Source organism: Spermophilus citellus, assembly GCF_964194105.1.
Source record: "Spermophilus citellus genome assembly, chromosome: 1".
Taxonomy (NCBI): Eukaryota; Metazoa; Chordata; class Mammalia; order Rodentia; family Sciuridae; genus Spermophilus; species Spermophilus citellus.
In genome coordinates this window covers 123,584,603-123,603,234 of record NC_138182.1, presented here as the reverse complement: position 1 = coordinate 123,603,234, position 18,632 = coordinate 123,584,603, and the positions used below count along the sequence as shown (strand labels likewise).

At 36.9% G+C, this 18,632-nt stretch overlaps 1 protein-coding gene across 1 annotated transcript in view; it reads left to right on the top strand.

Moving 5' to 3' along the window:
• The window catches only part of RANBP17 (RAN binding protein 17), a 297,306-nt gene that overhangs the window by 36,998 nt on the left and 241,676 nt on the right, over positions 1-18,632 (top strand). The window lies entirely within an intron of this gene.

Here is an 18,632-nt window from a genome sequence, read left to right as displayed (position 1 = left end):
AATCTTACTGCAGATTATTTTCAGGTTTTTCCCTCCAGTTTTTGGTCCCCTAATAAATCATTAATTTTATTAACCTGCTAGATATTTTGGTCGCTTGATAGTTAATTTTAAATTCTTTTTAAGATTCTTAGGAATACTTCTCTATAGAATCAATATCAAAAGAAATTGAAGGGCTGGGGTTGTGGCTCAGTGGTACAGCTTGCCTAGCATGTTCAAGGGCCTGGGTTCGAGGCTTGGGTTCGAAACCCTGGGTTCAATCCTCAGCACCACATAAAAATAAACAAAATAAAACTATAAAAAAAAAATGACATGGGGGCTGGGGATGTGGCTCAAGCGGTAGTGCACTCACCTGGCATGCATGCAGCCCGGGTTCGATCCTCAGCACCACATACAAACAAAGATGTTGTGTCTGCCGAAAACTAAACAATAAATATTTAAAAAAATTTTTCTCTCTCTCCCTCTCTCTCTCTCTCTTAAAAAAAAAAAATGACATGTTCTCATTAAAAAAAAAAAAAAGAAGTTGAAAATCATCCTTGAGCAGATAGTACAAAACTTTTAACTGTATGTTTTCATCTTTTCTATAGTTGATTGCAGATATCAGCCAGTAAACAACTTGTGTAAAACCTCCTTATGGTTTTACCTTGATGTATTAGCCTTCACCATGACTTTAAATTTTTTTTTTTTATTCCTCAATTTTCTCATGATTTTGTCTTTAATCCCCTATTAAAGGAGGAAGCATTTATTTCTATCTCTCTAGATTCTTTCAGGAATCTGGCAGGGAATAAAAATAAAATACATTTTCACATTTTTTAAGTGAGCTTCATTTTAAGAATGGAACTGAATGCATACAATTCTAATAGAAGACAGTTTAATTATAATTTTAAATTTTTTTCTATATTTGTTCCCTTTACCTTGCATTGGAAAGTGAATTTGATAAAGGATCATGGTCAAATTTACGTCCAGTGATTGCCTATCTCAACTCTTTAAAAATATAATCTTTAGATTGTCCTTTACATTTGCATAAGATTTTCTTAAGATGCCTTTTATTTGTATCACATTTTGAAGTTGCATAGTACTGCTGAGGGAGTATATTTAGGAGAGTACTAAATATTTTTTCTTACTGGAATATAATTATGGAAATTAAATGGGGGAGAACCAATACTTTGCAACATGATGTCTTCATTATTAATTTCTTTGGTAGAGCTTTGAAAGTTATTAACCATCAAATACATAGACGAATACATTCATCTGTGTATGTAGACATAGAGAATAGCATTAATAAACATGATCACTTGTCTTAGAGGGTAAGTCAGAGCCAATGTCTTTGCAGCACCCCCTATTCATCTTTCCAGCTTCCTTCCTACCAGCAGAAGATACAATTTTGCATTTTGTGTTTATCAGTTGATGCCTTTTCTTCATAGTTGTACTGTATATTCTGAAAAGAATACATGGTTTGTATGTTTCTGAACTTGATACAAATGGAGTTTCACTGGACTTATTATTCTTCTATAACTTTATTATTAGTAGTAATACGTTTTAAGAGCTTATAATGATGTGCGTAGTGCTCTAATTTTTATTGCCTTGCACTAATGTTTAAATATAGGACAATTTATGATTCTCTTGTCAATGGGTGTTTGTTGCTTTCTCTGTTTTTTTCTGATACATTTAGTGTTAGAGAGACTATTGTGTTTATGTGTTACATTTTCAGCTTCAGTAGACAGGGTCAGACGCTTTTACAAAGTGCTTTTCCTAGTTTACATCCACCAACAGTCTGCAGGAGTTAGCATCGATCTATATCAGAAATTGGCAAACTTGTTCTTAAGGTGCCCAATAGGAAACGTTTTAGGATTCTGTTGCAGCTATTCACTTCTGGTTTGCAGCTAGAAGCAGCTAGAGAGTGTATGTTTGACTGTGATCCCAGAAAACTTATTTTAAAACTGGAGGCTCTCACAGACTGTAGTTGGCTGACCTCTGACCTAGACACTTACCAACAGCTCAAATTATAGACTTGAGTTTTTGCCAGTCTGGTTGAGAGAATATACCTGATGAATGTTTTACTTTGCCCTCTCCTGATAGAGTTTAGCATTATCTCATGTTTACTTACTGTTTTGTCACCCTCAGTGAAATAGATGTGAATCTTTTGCTCATTTCCTCTTTACTTTTAGATTACTTGTCTTTCAATTACTGATTTTAAGAGCCCGATAGGTAGACACACAGATTGATTTGTGTGTGTACAGTGCAGGGGATAGAACCCTGGGCCTCATGGGTGCCACGCAAGGGCTCTATCACAGAGCCACACTTCCAGCCCCTTTTTATGTCTTTGACACAAATCCTTTTGGTTTTAGAATTATAAATACTGTCTTTTAGTTTTGTGACCTGTGTTTGCATATCATTTTAAGATGTCTACTCATTCTCTTAAACATTTTCACATTGAACTGATTTCAATTAATTCATCAAATTCTTTCTATTTACATTGTCCAAAAATTAAAATGCATTCTTTTTCCTATCATCTTCACTCTTGCAAGTGATCATTCTTACTAGCTTTATCTTTCCAGTTTCTATATGCATATACAGAAATAATTACATAAAGTCTTATCTTCCCTTATTTATATAGAATATGCTATACCATACTCACTGTTCTTTTTTGTTGTTGTTGCTTTTTTTCATTTGACAATGTGTTTTATATCTGTTTTCAAATTACTGTATAATGAGCTCTTATATTTTATAGGTCTATAATATTTTACTTTTTAATGTGTCATAATTTATTTTTTTCTATTATGATAGTCATTTGAGTTATTTATAGTCTTTTATTAAAAACTTTGCTGTATAGATTAACTTTTGTATATTTTATGTGTGTGTAAGTTCATAATATAAATTTATCAAAGTGAAATTGCTCTTGGTGGAATGGTTAATGTATTTGTAATTTCACCAAGTTGTTTTCTATAAGGGCTATCCTACCTATCTTTCAGCAATGTGTGAGACTGTTTCCATGTACCCTTCATAGGACAGCATTATCAAGCTTTTGGAATTTTGGCAGTCCTATCTATGAAAAATGCTTTCTCAGCATAATTTAACATTTGCGTTTCTCATATCAGTTTAAATGTTAAAATTTATGTAAGAACCAATTGATCGTTCATTTTTGTAAATGAAGTATTCATTTCTTTTGCTCATTTTCCAGTTGGATTATTAGTTTTTTCCCTCTTTATTTTCTAAGAGCTCTTTAAACTTTGTCTAATGAAAATTACAAGTATCTTTCTCCTTTAACTTATTAATTTTCAAGTTGCAGTTTGATGGATTTAGCATTTATACCCAGCTGTGTAACTCCATGTAACTACCACCTCATTCAGGATGGAAGAGTTTCTTCACTCAGTAATTTTCTCATGTCCTTGATGGTCTAGGCACGGCTAGTATGATTTCTGTCACTGTGGTTTGTCTCTCTTAGATTTGTATGTAAATGGAATCATACAATGAGTAGTCTTTTGTGTTTGACCTTGTGTGGCATAATATTTTTGAGATTCAAATGTGTTACTATATTGATATTTTGTTCTTTTTTATTACTGCACACTTATCTATAGTATGACTATCATAGTTATGTATTCACCAGTTATGGACACTTGAATTGTATTTTCAGTTTTTAGCTGATATAAATAGTGATATTGTTAACATTTGTGGACAAGTCTTTATGTGTCTTTAGATTTTTATTTCTCTTAGGTAAGTAAGTGTGAGGAGCCACTCTGAAAGACCCACGCCTTCCAGTCCTGAAGCAAGAGGCTCTGACCAATCACCACCTGTGTGGTGACTTGGGTGTTGTCCCAGTTGAGATAGCAAAGGCAAGTCTTCAGATGTAGGTGTTGCCCCTGGGGTTGAGTTACACTCATCTGACCTTTGTAACCATGCCCCTTCTGGCCTTTTTTGGATAGAACTTTCTAAAGAACAAGAGTTCCCCCCAATAAAATCCCACTTCCGAAAATGCTCGCTCCCTCTCGCCAGCCTCTTGTGACTTTCTCTTGCTCTCCCTTTTGGGGAGCCTGAGGCCGAGAGTGGAGAAGCCATCCTGAAGCTTGTGTAAAGGTAAATTGTGTCTGTGTTTTATCTGGTGTCCCTGCAAATTCACACGAAGGACCTTAAGTTCAGCTGCCCATGTAGGTCAGGGGCGGCAAATAAGGTGGATGTTGTATCATAGGGGACATGTGTTTTTAGTAGCATGCGATACTGCTGTACTGTTTTATGAAATATGTGTATAAAATTTCATTCCCATTAACCATATTAAGAGTGTTACTCTACATCCTTATTTTCCTTTGATGTTCTCTGTCCTCTTAACTGTAACTGTTCTACTGAGTGTCTAATGGTATCTCATTGTGTTTATAATTTGCATTCCACTAATATTAATGATGTTGAGTACCTTTCATGTGCTCAGCATGAACTCTTTTGTGAAAAGTCTGTTCACCTCACCTCTTTTGTTCATTTTTAAATCAGCCAATTGGTTCCTTTCCATATGCTTTTATTGTGGGATTGTAAGAATACCTTACATTCTATAGAGGATCCTTTTTTCACATGTTTTGCAATATTTTCTTCTGATCTGTGGTTTGCCTTCCTAACTAGCTTTTAAAGATCAAGTTTTTAGTTTTGATTGTCTACTTTTGGGCTGGGGATGTGGCTCAAGCGGTAGCGCGCTCGCCTGGCATGTGTGCGGCCCGGGTTCGATCCTCAGCACCACATAAAAACAAAGATGTGTCCGCCAAATACTAAAAAATAAATATTAAAATTCTCTCTCTTTAAAAAAAAAAAAAAAGATTGTCTACTTTTTCCTTATCTGGTATTACTGTTTATCTTATCTGGTATCACTACAACTGCTGCCCTCTTACTGCATAAATCTATCCATTTACTATCAGTCTGTCTGTGTCTTCATATCTAAACTGTCTCTTAGTAGATTAAGCATATAGTTCTTCCTTTTTAAAAAGTCCATTGCAAAAAAAAAAAAAAAAGTCCATTGCAAACATGTTTTGTCTTTTAATTGAGGTGTTAGTTCACTAACTGAGTGGGGAGAAGAGGAGGCCATCAACTTAATTAGCATTTAAACTTAGAACAAGCTTTTTCGTATCACTGGTGGTCTATGTTAAGGCTACAAATCCTGTCAGGTCTGACTTAGAAGTTTTTTTCCTCCTGTCCACCAAGCATTGAAGTCAGGTCAGACAGGTTTCTGCGTTACTTTCTCTGTCTAGAGTATGTTTTTTTCCGCCCCAAGCTTACCTTTTCACTAAGGGGGTCATTGTTTGCATTAGCTTTAGGTACAGGGTTCTTATTGGACTTCTGAGGTAGAACTCGTCCTAGACCTTCTCCTTTGGCTTCCAGGGTAGAAGTTCAAGCTTTTTGCTTGTTTCTGTGCCTTTGTCTCTTAAAGTTCAGTCCTCAAATCATTTTGACCATTAAGGATTTATTTTACCCTCTTACAAACCCAGTAGTACGTTTGGTGCTTTTGTGTAAATTAGAAAAATGATTGCACTTCTTGCAGACAGGTGTGCTAGCACTAGGATGTTTGTGGGTGAGTGGAGGACAGGCTGGATTTCAGTCCCCACCTGTCTCCAGTTGAGTATCTTTTTGTAATATGTGCTGATCCTGTAAGCTTGTGTTGTAGTGTTTTTGTTTTGTTTTACCTGATGGCATAGTGCAGCATTATATAGAGCCTTTTGGGATTTATATTCTATGTATAAACATTAATTTGGATCATGTTTAGGCAGCGACCTATAAAATCACATTTTCATCTTTAGTTTGTGTTCCAGACAGTGAATACTTACTTCTTTAAAAGTAAAGAGTCAGCAGTGACTTTGGTGTCTCAGGTTTTTTCTCTGTACTCCTCTCTTTCCTCTGACCATTCCCTACTTTCCCTGGTCAGAAGCTGGATGCCAATCAGAGAGTCAGTAGCAAAGGCAGGGTCAGGGTTGCTCTGAAAGGTAGATTATCAATATCAGTGATAAAATTGATGACAGAGCCTGAGGTCTGGGTACCACATCTGAGACTCCTGCATTAGGTTGACCCTCTGCAAAGGGATGACGTGGCCCCAAATTGGTAGATTCCTGGATTCCAAAAAAGTAAATTCAGGTCTTCTCTGAAGAATAACAGCCATAATTTAGGGCTTTGGAAATCTGTAGATTAAATCAACCAAATAAGTATTTGTAACAAAAATTAGGATCCCCCAAAGACCCTTCAGATGTTGGAATTTTATAAGGATTTTTTTAAAATATTTTTTTTTTCATATCTTTTTTTAGTTGTAGTTGGACACAATACCTTTATTTATTTTTATGTGGGGCTAAGGATTGAACCCAGGGCCCTGCACGTGCTGTGCGAGCGCTGTATCTCTGAGCCACAACCGCATCCCAGGATATTAAATAATTATATATGAAATGTTTAAAGGAAAAATAGAATCACACATGAACAAACAGTAGGAGTATGAAAAGTGAAATTGACGAGGACGATGTAAAAAAAACTTAAAATTTTTTGGAAAACTTTGTGTTCTAAAATTTAATGGAAGTGTTTGTTAAATAGTGAATTAGTCCCACTAAGGAAGAAATTTGTTAACTAACAGTTCTAAAGAAATTTTCAAGAATGCTGAGGATTAAGAAAAATGAAAATTTAAAAGATGGTATGACAATGTTCAGTCCATCCAGTTGAATTCTAGAAGGACAGAACAGTGAGGGCAGAGCAGAGGTGATGACCAAAGAGACTCTCTTAAGAGTTTTTCTGAATTAATGGAGAATGTGAATCCACTAGTACAGCAAGCCTGGCCTATGTCAGTCCAAAACTAGAAACAGCACCGCCCTGTTCAACTGGGTACTCCCCAGCAGAAGGTAGTACAGGTGGCTGGAGAAGAAAGGTCACTTACAGAGTCATGTGAAATGGTGGCTCTCTGTTCAGCAGCAACAATGGAAACCAAGATGGCGAAGCATCATTCTTAAAGAGTTGGGCAAAGGCCAGGCCTAGTGGTACACGCCTGTAATCCAACAGATGCCGAGGCAAGAGGATCACAATTTCAGAGCCAGCCTCAGCAACTTAGCTAGACCCTGTCTCAAAATACTGAGTGCCAGGGATGTGCCTTGGTGGTTAATTGCCCCTGGGTTCAATCACTGGTACCAAAAAAAGAGAGAGAGAATAGAGTCTGGCAAAAATAACTCCTGCAGAATGTTTGCTACCAACAGATCTTTACTAAGAGTTTTAAAAATTCACTTCCAAGTAATTTAGAGATGTGAGAAGCCATCCTTAAGGCAGTTTAAAACTAGAGCTCCACATTAGTGCAGTGAAGTGAGTAAATGGAGTGTGTGGGTGCGTCTGAGAAGCTTGAGGCTTGTGGTGGCTGAGCAGCTGACCAAAGAGCAGAGTGCAGAACTGAAGGAGCTTCCCACTGCTGGGTGAGTGTGCTGACAGAACTGCCCCAGCAGGGGGCTGGAGGCTGTCAGGAGAGCTCTGGGGCTGAATCCCTCAGAGGCAGAGTCCCAGGACATGATTCATGATCTGCATATCGATGTAACACAACACAGCTCAGTCCTCTGAATTTTTGACAGTGGTGAAAAAAGATGGAAGAGTAAATGAAAAAAAATTAGAGAAGCATTTGATGTTTTTGAGACAGATGGCAGTGGCTCTCTTAGAGTAACAGAGTGTCACGGTGCGCTGACCCTGGGCAGAAGTTAACAAGAGGCTGAGGGAGTGACCAGGGAAGCAGATATTGGCGTTGTTGTTCAAGTAAACTATGACAAGTTTATACATATGATGACAGCAGATGAAGACATTTTACAGAATCTGCAAATTTTCTTGTAAAAATTGTTTGCTTTTTCTTCTTAACATATCTGTGAAAAGTTTCCACCTACTGTGACAAAATACGCATGTAAATAGAATTTTTATTTCTCTGTATTTTCTACCCTAATTGTCACTGTCTTCAAACCTTACTTTAGAAAATTGGTCAAATGATGTGTTTCATGTGTCTTACTCTGTATATCCAAGCCCTTTGGCACATCCAAACTTAAATTGAGTTTGTCAAAAGAGGGAATACCTAGGTTATTGCCTTTTTTTTTTCTTTTCTTTTTTTTTTTTATTGGATGTTCACAACATTACAGAGCTCTTGACAAATCATATTTCATACATTAGAATCAAGTGGGTTATGAACTCCCATTTTTACCCCAAATACAGATTGCAGAATCACATCGGTTACACATCACATTTTTACATACTGCCATATTAGTGACTGTTGTATTCTGCTACCTTTCCTATCCTCTACTATCTCCCCTCCCCTCCCCTCCCCTCCCATCTTCTCTCTCTACCCCATCTACTGTAATTCATTTCCCTCCATGTTTGTTATCCCATTCCCCTCATAAACTCTTATATGTAATTTTGTATAACAGTGAGGGTCTCCCTCCATTTCCATGTGATTTCCCTTTTTTTCTCCCTTTCCCTCCCGCCTCATGTCTCTGTTTAATGTTAATCTTTTCTTCCTGCTCTTTCTCCTTGTTCTGTTCTTAGTTGCTCTCATTATATCAAAGAAGACATTTGGTATTTGTTATTTAGGGATTGGCTAGCTTCACTAAGCATAATCTGCTCTAGTACCATCCATTTCCCTGCAAATTCCGTGATTTTGTCATTTTTTAGTGCTGCGTAATACTCCATGGTGTATAAATGCCACATTTTTTTTATCCATTCATCTATTGAAGGGCATCTGGGTTGATTCCACAGTCTAGCAATTGTGAATTGTGCTGCTATGAACATCGATGTGGCAGTATCCCTGTAGTGTGCTCTTTTAAGGTCTTCAGGAAATAGTCCCAGAAGGGCAATAGCTGGGTCAAATGGTGGTTCCATTCCCAGCTTTCCCAGGAATCTCCATACTGCTTTCCAAATTGGCCGCACCCGTTTGCACTCCCACCAGCAGTGTACAAGAGTACCCTTTTCCCCACATCCTCGCCAGCACTTGTTGTTGTTTGACTTCATCATGGCTGCCAATCTTACTGGAGTGAGATGGTATCTTAGGGTGGTTTTGATTTGCATTTCCTTGACTGCTAGAGATGGTGAGCATTTTTTCATGTACTTGTTGATTGATTGTATGTCCTCCTCTGTGAAGTGTTTGTTCATGTCCTTGGCCCATTTGTTGATTGGGTTGTTTGTTTTCTTATTGTCTAATTTTTTGAGTTCTTTGTATACTCTGGATATTAGGGCTCTATCTGAAGTGTGAGGAGTAAAAATTTGTTCCCAGGATGTAGGCTCCCTATTTACCTCTCTTATTGTTTCTCTTGCTGAGAAAAACCTTTTCAGTTTAAGAAAGTCCCATTTGTTGATTCTTGTTATTAACTCTTGTGCTATGGGTGTCCTATTAAGGAATTTTGAGCCCATCCCCACAATCTGTAGATCGGAGCCAACTTTTTCTTCTATCAGACGGAGAGTCTCTGATTTGATATCTAGCTCCTTTATCCACTTTGAGTTGACTTTTGTGCATGGCGAGAGGAGGGGATTCAGTTTCATTTTGTTGCATATGGATTTCCAGTTTTCCCAACACCATTTGTTGAAGATGCTATCCTTTCTCCATTGCATGTTTTTAGCTCTTTTATCAAATATAAGATAATTGTAGCTTTGTGGATTAGTCTCTGTGTCCTCTATTCTGTACCATTGGTCCACCCGCCTGTTCTGGTACCAGTACCATGCTGTTTTTATTACTATTGCTCTGTAATATAGGTTGAAATCTGGTATCACTATACCACCTGATTCACACTTCCTGCTTAGAATTGTTTTTGCTATTCTGGGTCTTTTATTTTTCCATATGAATTTCACGATTGCTTTATCTATTTCTACAAGAAATGCCATTGGGATTTTGATTGGCATTGTATTAAACCTATAGAGAACTTTTGGTAATATCGCCATTTTGATGATGTTAGTTCTGCCTATCCATGAACAAGGTATATTTTTCCATCTTCTAAGATCCTCTTCTATTTCTTTCTTTAGGGTTCTGTAGTTTTCATTGTATAGGTCTTTCACCTCTTTTGTTAGGTTGATTCCCAAGTATTTTATTTTTTTTGAGGATATTGTGAATGGAGTGTTTTTCCTCATTTCCGTTTCAGAAGTTTTGTCGCTGATATACAGAAATGCCTTTGATTTATGTGTGTTGATTTTATATCCTGCCACTTTGCTGAATTCATTTATTAGTTCTTGTAGTTTTTTTGTAGACCCTTTTGGGTCTTCTAGGTATAGAATCATGTCATCCGCAAATAGTGATAGTTTAAGTTCTTCTTTTCCTATTTTTATGCCTTTAATTTCTTTCGTCTGTCTAATTGCTCTGGCCAGTGTTTCGAGAACTATATTGAATAGAAGTGGTGATGGGGGCATCCCTGTCTTGTTCCAGATTTTAGAGGGAATGCCTTCAATTTTTCTCCATTCAGAATGATGCTAGCCTGAGGCTTGGCATAGATAGCTTTTACAATGTCGAGGTAAGTTCCTGTTATCCCTAGTTTTTCTAATGTTTTGAACATAAAGGGATGCTGTACTTTGTCAAATGCTTTTTCTGCGTCTATCGAGATGATCATATGGTTCTTATCTTTAAGTCTATTGATGTGGTGAATAACATTTATTGATTTCCGTATATTGAACCAGCCTTGCATCCCAGGGATGAATCCTACTTGATCATGGTGCACAATTTTTTTGATGTGTTTTTGTATTCGATTCACCAGAATTTTATTGAGGATTTTTGCATCTAGGTTCATTAGAGATATTGGTCTGTAGTTTTCTTTCTTTGAGGTGTCTTTGTCTGGTTTCGGAATCAGGGTGATGTTGGCCTCATAGAATGAATTTGGAAGAGCTCCCTCTTTTTCTATTTCCTGAAATAACTTGAAAAGTATTGGTATTAATTCTTCTTTAAAGGTTTTGCAGAACTCTGCTGTATACCCATCCGGTCCTGGGCTTTTCTTGATTGGAAGTCTTTTGATTGCTTCTTCTATTTCATCTATTGATATTGGTCTGTTTAAGTTGTGAGTTTCCTCCTGACTCAGTCTAGGCAAATCATATGACTTAAGGAATTTATCGATGTCTTCACTTTCTTCTATTTTATTGGAATATAGGTTTTCAAAATAATTTCTAATTGTTTTCTGTATTTCTGAAACGTCTGTTGTGATATTACCTTTTTCATCCCGTATGTTAGTAATTTGAGTTCTCTCTCTTCTTCTCTTTGTTAGTATGGCTAGGGGTCTGTCGATCTTATTTATTTTCTCAAAGAACCAACTTTTTGTTTTGTTAATTTTTTCAATAGTTTCTTTTGTTTCAATTTCATTGATTTCTGCTCTGATTTTAATTAATTCTTGCCTTCTGCTACATTTGCTATTGTTTTGCTCTTCCTTTTCTAGGGCTTTGAGATGAAGTGTGAGCTCATTTATTTGTTGGTTTTTCCTTTTTTTGAGGAATGACCTCCAGGCGATGAATTTCCCTCTTAAAACTGCTTTCATTGTGTCCCATAGATTCCGATATGTTGTGTCTGTATTTTCATTTATCTCTAAGAATTTTTTGATTTCCTCCTTTATGTCTTCTGTAACCCATTGATCATTCAGTAACGTATTGTTCATTGTCCATGTGATGTAGGATTTTTCCTTCCTTCTTTTATCATTGATTTCCAGTTTCATTCCATTATGATCTGATAAAGTGCATGGTATTATCTCAACCCCTTTATATTTACTGAGGGTTGCCCTATGGCATAATATATGATCTATTTTTGAGAAGGTTCCATGTGCTACTGAGAAAAAAGTATATCCACTTCATGGTGGTTGATATATTCTATATATGTCAGTTAAGTCTAGGTTGTGATATTGAGGTCAATAGTTTCTTTATTCAACTTTTGTTTGGAGGATCTGTCCAATAGTGAGAGAGGTGTGTTGAAGTCACCCATGATTATTGTGTTGTGGTCTATTTGATTCTTGAACTTGAGGAGAGTTTCTTTTATGAACGTTGCAGCGCCATTATTTGGTGCATAAATATTGATAATTGTTATGTCTTGTTGGTGAATGGTTCCTTTTAACAGTATATAATGTCCTTCCTTATCCCTTTTGATTAACTTAGTCTTGAAGTCGATTTTATTCGATATGAGAATGGCCACCCCTGCTTGCTTACGAGGACCGTGTGCTTGGTATATTTTTTCCCAACCTTTTACCTTGAGCCTGTGTATGTCTTTTCCAATCAGATGTGTCTCCTGGAGGCAGCATATTGTTGGATTTGTTTTTTTAATCCATGTTACCAGCCTATGTCGCTTTATTGGAGAGTTTAAGCCATTAACGTTTAGAGTTACTATTGATATATGGTTTGTACTTCCTGCCATGTTTGATTATTTATCTCTTTTTTTTTCCCCCTAATTTAGTTTGTTTCTCCATGATTAGCTATCCCCCGTCCTCTGTCTTTACCGAGGCACTTCCCGCTGATGGTTTTGGTTATTGTTTTCCATTTCTTCCTTCTGTAGAGTTTTGCTCAAGACGCTTTGCAATGCTGGTTTTCTGGCTACAAATTCTTTTAGCTTTTGTTTATCATGAAAGATTTTTATTTCGTTGTCGTATCTGAAGCTTAATTTTGCTGGATACAGAATTCTTGGTTGGCATCCATTGTCTTTCAGTGTTTGAAATACGTTGTTCCAGGATCTTCTCGCTTTCAGCGTCTGTGATGAAAAATCCGTTGTCAACCTTATTGGTTTACCCCTAAATGTAATCTGCCTCTTTTCTCTTGTAGCTTTTAATATTTTCTCTTTGTTCTGTATATTGGATAGCTTCATAACAATGTGTCTTGGCGTTGGTCTATTGTGATTTTGTGTGCTCGGTGTCCTGTATGCATCTACAATTTGTATATCTGTTTCCTTTTTTATTTCTGGAAAGTTTTCTGTAATTATTTCCTTCAGCAAGTTACTCATTCCCTTGGCATGAATCTCTGTGCCTTCCTCTATCCCGATGACTCGTAAGTTTGGTTTTTTTAAGTTATCCCAAATCTCTTGGATGTTTTTCTCGTGATTTTTTACCAGCCTATCTGAGTTGGCTAGACTCTTTTCAAGATGATATATTTTGTTTTCATTATCTGACATTCTGGCTTCTACTTGCTCCACTCTGTTAGTGATACTCTCGTTTGAGTTTTTAATTTGGTTTATCGTTTCCTTCATTTCTAGAATTATTGTTTGATTTTTTTTATAATCTCTATCTCCTGATAAAGATGCTTAACTTCTTCTTTTATCTGTTTATGTAATTCATTTTCAATGTGATCTTTAAGGTTCCGTTCCATCTGTCTAAGGTGTTCCTTGAGTTCTTTATATGGCCATTTTTCTGATGACTCCAGGTCCTCCTGAATATTTAGGCTGTCTTTCATTGTTTGTACTCCTTTTCTTCCTTGCTTTTTTATGCTCATGATACTTCTTGTTCTGTTTGACTGCTGAGTTACTGTTTACTTTTATAAATTTATTTGATGCTTGGGAGGAGAGGTATTAGAAGGGAAGGGAAGAAGTCACTAAAGAGAGTGAGTGTAGGCAGGTGGAATTCAAGAGAGGGGGAATAAGAAAATTGAAAAGAAATGAAAAGACTAAAGAAAAAAAGTGAAAAGAAAGAAAGAAAAAATGAAAAAATAAAAATTTAAAACAAACAAAAAATTATAATGATAAAAAATGGAAATTGAAGTTTAAAAAATAATAGTAATAATAGTAGAATAAAAAGAATTTAAAAAAATTGAAACCATTAATAAGAAAGTTAAAGAACAACAACATCAACTACAAAAAGTGAGAAAAAAAAATACTAATAATAATCATTAGAAAAAAAATAATAATAAATGCAGTCATAGAGCTCGATTAACTTCTCTTCCAGTAGGTGGAGTTATGCCCACTGGGCCAGGCTTCTCCTCTTGATAGGTGGGAACCAATCACTGTGCCTCAGCTCTTCTTCCCAGGCTGTGCGGGTCTCCAGTCCTGAGTGCCTAGGTCCTTCTCTTGTGGTTCCTCAATCCAGGCCCCACTCACCTGTGACGCTTACCACATTACTGGCTACACGCCGGGTCTACTGCTCCTGGGAGCCCTGTTTCCATGGATGCCTGGGCACACCCTTTCTGTTTGCCTCCCTCAGACCCTAAGTTTGTAGGGCTTGGGGCTCAGGACCCCCAGCGAATTTGTTTGCCCTCAGGTAGCAACTCCCCTGGTAGCTGGTGCAAGGGACCTCTGTTGTCAGCAGAGGGGTACCCTGGGTCTGACTATCGTGCTCAGTTGGCTTTTACCTCTGTGAGTTCAGGTGGGCCGACTAGTTATTTCAGCAGGATCATTAGTGCTGAGTCACTAGAAGCAGGCGAACCAGAACTAGAATGCAGCCCAATCCGGGCTGGGTGTGTTCTGAGAGGGGCAGACTGTTCGCCCGGGATCCCCTTCAGCTCAACAGTGCCTAGTGGTCCTGAGCGAACAGTATTTTGACAGTTTACTTCTCCCTATGCTCGCGCAGCTGAAGGGGTTAGAGACTCTCTCCGCTTCCGCCACCATGTTGGATCACTTAGATTTTAAATTGTCACTCATCTTATCAGCTGTTTCATTTAGCTTGGCAGCTCACTCGCGCGGTGAAGATTCTGCTCTATGGCGGCACGGTGGCGGCTCAGCTGTGGCCTTCGGGACCCCCGGGGAGGGGTGTGGGCTGGGGGAGGGGAGGCAGCGCCTCGGGGCCGCGCGGGCCAGTACCGGACACACGGGAGAGCAGGTGGGGTGGGGGAAAGAAATTGAGATCTAGATTTAGGGACTGAGCGTGGGAGGAGAGACAGCTGGGGAGCAGCAAAGCGGAAAGGCGGAGAGGAGAAGGGGAAGGGGCCGAGGGAGCCGGGCAGCTTGGGCTGCAGCCTTACTGCTCGCGCTGAGGTCGTGATGGACTCACTCCACCTTGGATGGAGTTGTGGCGGATTCACTCCACTTAGGCCCCTTTCTTGACACGGTGCTGGGTCTTTGTCGACAGATCTCCTTTAATGATCTTTACTTCATCTTTTAAGAAGCGGCGGTGCGGAGCACGGAGCGGCTTACTCACTTCCCGCCGCCATCTTCCCAGGTTATTGCCTTTTTGAAGGGAGTTTTCTTTAGGAACTGTCAGCATATTGTTGAAGTGTGGAGTTGTGATCCCCCATGGTCTGTGGACAGTCAATAATGTGTGCTTACAAGTTGCACTATTGCACAATGAGTGTTATATTCAGGTACTTGTACACTTTGTGTGTGCTGCTGATCCTGTACTAGAAACATTTTCTTTTATTATTACTTGCTTTTTAAACTTTGTTTAGCCACTTTAAAAAAATCTGCTTGTAGTACAGTTTGCCTCAAATCCATTCCAAATTGTATATTTGTTTTCTAATTTAAAATTACAATTTAAAAAATAAAAATAGAGCTACACAATAATGTAATTATAATATTTTTTGGAATGCAGTAAGAAATTTAATTTAAAGGAAATACACTGAACAAAAGCTTATATTAGAAAAGGAGAAAAGGCTAAAATGATGTGACCTAAGCATCCACCTGGAGAAGTCGAAATGAAAGGAACAAATTAAATTCTGTGGAAGGAGAAAGGAAGAAACAAAGAGCAGAAATCAACTAAAAAACATAGACTCAGAATAAAAATATTAGAAGCTAGATCTTTCTAAAGACTTAATAGGAGGGCTGAGGTTTTGGCTCAATGGTAGAGCGCTTGCCTAGCATGTGTGAGGCACTGGGTTCATAAAAATAAACATAAAAATAAATAAATAAAAATAACAAACAAATAGGTGTGGTGTCCATCTACAACAAAAAATATATACTAAATAAATAAATAAAGGTCCACTGACAGTTCATAAAAAAAGAAGAAGAAAGGATGTTTTAAAAAAAGACTAATAAGATTGCCAGGTTTGGTAGTGTATATCTATAACCCAGCATCTTGGGAGGCTAAGGCAGGAGGATCTTGAGTTCAAAGTGAACCTTAGCCACTTAGTGAGGCATAAGCAACTTAGCAACGCCCTGTCTCAAAATAAAAAGTAAAAAGAGCTGGGGATGTTGCCCGGTGGTTCAGTCCCTGGTACCAAACACATGCACGCACGCATACACACACACACACACACACACACACACACACACACACAGAACCCTAAACCTAAAAGAAAAGAAAATCTATGAATAAATAATATTAGGAACACAAGGTGATTGTAGACACAGCAAAGATTTAAAAGATAAAAGTTATTCTTAGTGTTTTCTGATGTCAGTAAATTAAGTAATCCGAAATGAATAAATTAATAGATATAAACTATTAAAATTGACTCAGGTAAAATTTTTAAAAGATCAGAACTGAGAAAAGGTGTTTACAACACACACACACACACACACACACACACACACACACACACACACACCTACCCACCAGTTCTTTATGAAAGTATCAATAGACCCTAATGGGCATTTTGCAAAAAGAAAGAAAGAAAGAAAGAAAAAGAAACACAAATGGTACATAGATATGAGAGAATGCTCAGCTTCCTTACTAATCATCTACATGGACTATGGTTTTTTTCCCAGCACACTGGGAAAACAAGAATTCTTAGAATGTGGTTCAAAGGGAATTTTTATGCACTTTTGGTAGGAGTATAAAAGCAATCCATTGTAAATGGAATAGAAATCTATTTGATGTTCTCTTAAAAGTGAAATATTTGAATACCTACTGACTTGGTACTTCTACTTTTATATGTGTTCTCTAGAAAATCTCTGCATAAGATAATACAGTATATGAAATGATGTTCACGCCATTATTGCTTATAATGACAAAAAGTGGAAAAAGCTCAAATTCTTATCAACCTGAAGATGGATAAACAGATTATAATTTATTTATACAATGGAATATTATATAGCAATAAAAATGAATGAACTATAGGTGTATTCAATAAGGATAAATGTCAAGTATTTAGTGAAGAAAAGCAATTCTCAAGAACTTACTTACAGAATGAAACTTTTAATAAAGTACCCAAACAAGTGTATGCATAAGTGATAAAACTAAAATTTCAAAAAATAGCAAGCACCAAGTATAGGATCCTGGTTGCCTCCAGGGTGGTAGGTAAAGGGGAAAGCTCAGGGAATGGTGTGTAGACAGTGTGATAGTATTGGTAATGCTATTGGTTCTGGGGGTATTTATTTATTTTGTCTTATTTCATATACATTACAAGTATGCATTTATATACAATAAATATTACAATAAAATGTAAAATAGCTCAGTTGTAAAATCTAAGACCTGTTTTCAAAAAGATGTTGAATGAAAGTATAGATGCATTCAAAGATACATGAGTGGCCTTAACTGAAGTGTAATAATTTAACAATATTTAATAGGTTTGTACTGCATAAATTGTCAGACCAGAAGAAGTTTTTATGGTTGGATACATTATTTAGTTTTTATAAAATAACATTTCAAATATACATGATCCGTAGAAAAATTTTAATAAATATTTGTTTCCTTCCTTTCAGTCAAAAGGTCAGTGAGAAGAAATCTCTCTGCCTTTTAAAGATTTCTGCTGTTTGCTAAAAAATACTTGTTTTTTGTTATCAAGAAAAAATTGCCTAACATGGCTCTAGTTTGTACATTGTGTGTAGTAGTGTTCAGTTTCTTTTGTGCAGAGTAAACACTTCAGTTAGTGTTGAACAAAGAAAATTATATGCTCTCGTTCTGTGTGCTTTAATTTAGATGCTTAATGGCTTTTAATGTTACAAAATAAGTTTATTATTATGATCTCATTTGTATTATATTGTCTTGCTTTTTCGTATTTGTGGTGATATGGTCATGGTTTACGAAAACAATAATCCCTAAGAAATAGGTCATTAACAGTAGTTAACGATTACTTGTGATCTATGATAATGACTGATTTCTTTGGGATTATTGCAGTTATAAACCATAATTACAGATTATTACAGCAATAATTATTTTGTTAAGGAAAAAAATGTTCTGTGCTTGAACAGCTGCTAAAACAAGTGCTTTGAACATTTCAGGATAATAGAAAAATGGAAAATTAGAAGAGAAATTTAGTCTTATTATACAAGGAGAATTTTTTAACATTATAGATGGGAACTCATGTATCAGGTTTTTTCTCCCTAAGTGTAACTTAGATTTATGGGTTTATGTGGTTCTTCTAATGTTGTGAATGCAGTTCTTTTACCAAAATAGATCCCTTTTAAAAAATACATATTTAGGGTATAAAGCATGACATTTTGATATACATAGTGCAATGAATACCACAGTTAGGCAAAATATACTATCCATCATTGTTAGCCAGCTTTCTGTTACTATGGCCAAAACGCTCAACAAAAACAACTTAGAGGAGGGAAAGTTTTATTTTGTGCTTATGGTTTCAGAAGTTCAGTTCATGGTTGGCCAACTCCATTGCTCCATTGCCAGAATGAGCTTTTTAGCGAGATATTTCATATCCAAACTGTAACATTCATTCCCTGGCCCCCAAAACTCGTGTCCATCTCACAATGCAAAATGCATTCAGTCCATCTCCAAGAGTTCCTATAATTTAACTGTTCCAGTATTGCCTAGATATCCAAGTCCAAAGTCTCATCTGAAACTCAAGGCAAATTCTTGTCTTTTAGCTCTTGTAAAGATCAAAAGCTTGGAGCTAGAGTTGTGGCTTGG